Source organism: Bidens hawaiensis, unplaced genomic scaffold (genome assembly GCF_021521415.1).
Source record: "Bidens hawaiensis isolate Kalapana, Puna unplaced genomic scaffold, B.hawaiensis_p1.1 tig00016848_1, whole genome shotgun sequence".
Classification (NCBI taxonomy): Eukaryota; Viridiplantae; Streptophyta; class Magnoliopsida; order Asterales; family Asteraceae; genus Bidens; species Bidens hawaiensis.
The window spans coordinates 76,590-79,903 of record NW_027492555.1 but is presented as its reverse complement, the minus strand read 5'-3'; the positions used below and the strand labels follow the sequence as shown (position 1 = coordinate 79,903).

The 3,314-nt window shown below is 33.3% G+C and overlaps 1 long non-coding RNA gene across 1 annotated transcript; it reads left to right on the top strand.

Moving 5' to 3' along the window:
- Nucleotides 1–466: 466 nt before the first annotated feature.
- LOC143552327 (uncharacterized) lies at nucleotides 467–2,799 on the top strand. The gene is made up of 3 exons (XR_013138635.1): nucleotides 467–527; nucleotides 2,157–2,218; nucleotides 2,494–2,799. It is a non-coding gene; the product is annotated as an uncharacterized LOC143552327 (long non-coding RNA).
- The last annotated feature ends 515 nt before the right edge of the window (nucleotides 2,800–3,314 follow it).

Below are 3,314 nucleotides of genomic sequence, written 5' to 3'. Positions count from 1 at the left end.
CTATTTCTTAATTCAGGGATTTTTGCTAGTAAAAATAGGAAATTGGAATAATATTGTTTTGAGTGGCATTTTAGGGTTATTGATTGTTTGTTATTATTATTCATTGTAATGCAACTTTAGGAACAACTTCTAGCTTCTACTTCAAGCAAGATCATTTAACTGGCTGCATTAGATAATAATAATAATAATAATAATAATAATAATAATCATTTCATCATTATGCTATTTGCATATTATTATTTGGTGTTCAAAAATGGTATCAAATGGTTTTTATTTGGTTTATTGGGATTTTGGTATGTTGCTTATAGTAATTGATTAATTGTATTTCTTCGTTGGCCGAATTTTGTGTTTTACGTGCTTCTTTTAGCTAATCACGATTATATGAACTTAATTTCTGATTATTATTATTATTATTATTATTATTATTTTAATTTATCACTAAAACAATGTTTTCTGTTTTTGTGCAGAAGAAGATACCAATTACTTATCATCCAACTCATGAACGACCCTTCCGCCGCCTGACCAAGGTAACTTACTTTTATTATATTGTTTCATAGTGGTGGATCCAGAAGTTTTTTATTGGTGGGGCCAAAATCGGGTCGCCGGGTTGGGCTAAAACTAGTGGTGTAAAAGCATCAAATTAATAATTACTCTAAGTGTCAACTCGAGCAAAAATGGAAACGAGAAAGAAACTTATAATACGCACAATTGCGTTTTGGTGGTGAGGATTGTTTATTTTAAGACGGGCCCGGCATGTTATAGTTTATGAATGATACCAAATGTTTGATGAATGATGAGCCTTTTCTACACCGATAAAGTGAAAAACAGTTGAAAATGGCGGCAAAAAAGATAAAGATTATGTGCATAGAAAAGAGTTGTTGGTTTATATAATCCGCTTTTGCGTATCCTGTTGAGCCCAGTGCTGATTCAGATTTTAAATGTGAAGAAGTGATTCAAAGCATGGAACTTACGGAGTTCAGTTACATGATTGCTCTTATGTGTAACTCATGAGCAGCAATAATTGAACTCCATAAGTTGATAGCTTTTAATCACTGATTTACTTTTAAAGTTTGAATCAGCACCGGGCTCAGTTGGACACACAAAAGCAGATTATATAAACCAATGACTCTTTTCTATGCTCCATACAGAAACTTTAGATGTTTTTGCAGCCATTCCATTTTTTAACTGTTTTAACTATATAGGAGAAGAAGAGGTTTATCAAAACTTTGGTTACATTCATAAACTATATTATGTGGGGCCCGTATAGTTTGCCTTAGCGGCACTATTGTAGTCGCCGACCAGCTACCACTGCAGAGTCACCACCAAAACACAATTGTGTGTATTGTAAGTTTTTTTTTCTTGAATCAAGACTTAAGAGTAAATATATTTTTACGGGTGTCCATGTTAGATTCAATATTATGTTGCGAACCGCATAAAGGATTTGTACGTTTTGTTGTAGTACATAAGGCAGTTACATAACTGCCTACCTCACTATCTCATTAATGCACTATATACAAATGATCTATTTGGTTCTCAACATAATACTGGTTCTGAAAAAAGTTATATATGCATATATATAGGGGTGGGTTCTGCGCAGGACACAATTTATGCAAGTACACGCAGTGCCAATCGCAGAACAAAATAAAGCATTCAGTTTTTTAATCGTAAAATTTTTTAGAATGTTATAAAATATTTATTCCCCAAATCCTCTCAACTGAAGTTGAAAAACAAGTTATACAAGATTACATTTGTATATAGAACCTAGACATAACCTACACACATGTAGGTAAACAGTTGAAATAATATATATATATATATATATATATATATATATATATATGAACAAACTAATTTGATGTCTTTTTATGTGCAGAACATAGACATTTATATTTAAGAGGTATAAGTTGAAAAATATGAACCATATATCAAAGTTTTAAAAGATTTAAGTTTGTGCCTTTTGTTCTCGCAATAATTTAGTGTTCTATAAGGAACCTCACCTTTATATACACATACATACATCTATATACACACACAAACACAGTATATATGTGTGTGTGTGTGTTTGCACACGTGTTTTTTTCTGAGTGGGTGGTTTGTAGATACTCTATTTGGATGTTCGGCTGAAACTTTTTTTGATTTTAAATCCATTTTTGCAGTAATATCTTCGGAAGCCAAAAACATACTGCTGAGGCAATTCTATCAGCATGGTGATGAGAAGGTGAGATTCTTGCAAAAAAAGCTCGGTTCATACTTATGCCTACAATAAATATACTAATTCAAAAAAGACAAGTTTGCCATTTCGGGTTTGTGTATTCATGTCCATAACTACACACACCAATTCAAAGAGACGAGTATGCCCTCTTCTGCATATATACATGTACCGGTTTAAAACACATGTATACAGGCCCGTTGCTGTGTTTATGTTCACACATACACGAACCGATGCAAAAAGACGGGTCTACCCTTCTCACGATTATCTTTATTTATTTGCAGTTGAGACCAAAGAGAGCTGCACCCGAGAACCTGGCACCCGAGCAAGAGTGCAAGCATCCAAGAGCTTCAGTTGCTTCGTCTTCTGAACCTCCTAAATGAGGCCTTTTTAATACTCTCATCTTTCTGCACATTCATGTAAATATTAAGTGATGAGACCGTATGTTGTGTGTTTTCAGTGAGGTATGATGATAGGGTGAACCCTTTACTAGGTGTGTACTTTCAGCTATACAGACTTGTGCATTCGATATTTATATATCGGCAGACAATTGAATATGCAAAACAAACCTTGGACTGGTTTTTTTGTTGTGTTGATATTTTGATGCTGTTGGTTGGAATTGTATAAATATTAAGAGAAGTTCTAGTTATAATCATTTTTAGGGCTTCTGATTGGAAGATTGATACAAGGCGGTTGATATAAAACTTATTTTGAAACTACACATAATTGTGGGATTATCTATTTTCAATTTGCCTATGCAATAACATAGTGTGTCAATTTTTACTTGCGTATTACTAAAATAAATGTTACAAGGATAGTATCCTGCTTTATGGCTTGTATACCCTCAAGAAATGCCCACTATGACTCGATGAAATAGTCATTCATTCGCTTACTGTCTACGCAATGTCTTAAATTACAAGAGTTTGGATTGCGCAGAACCTAAAAATTTGCGTCGGTTCATTTTACCTTTACGAATAGTCACTTTGAAAAGTTATTTTAATCGCAGCTTAAGAAGCCATTCGAGTGAGGACATGCTGCGTACGATTAAACATGGTAAATATGAAAACACTTAGGGTGATATAAGAAATTTGATATACTTGATATT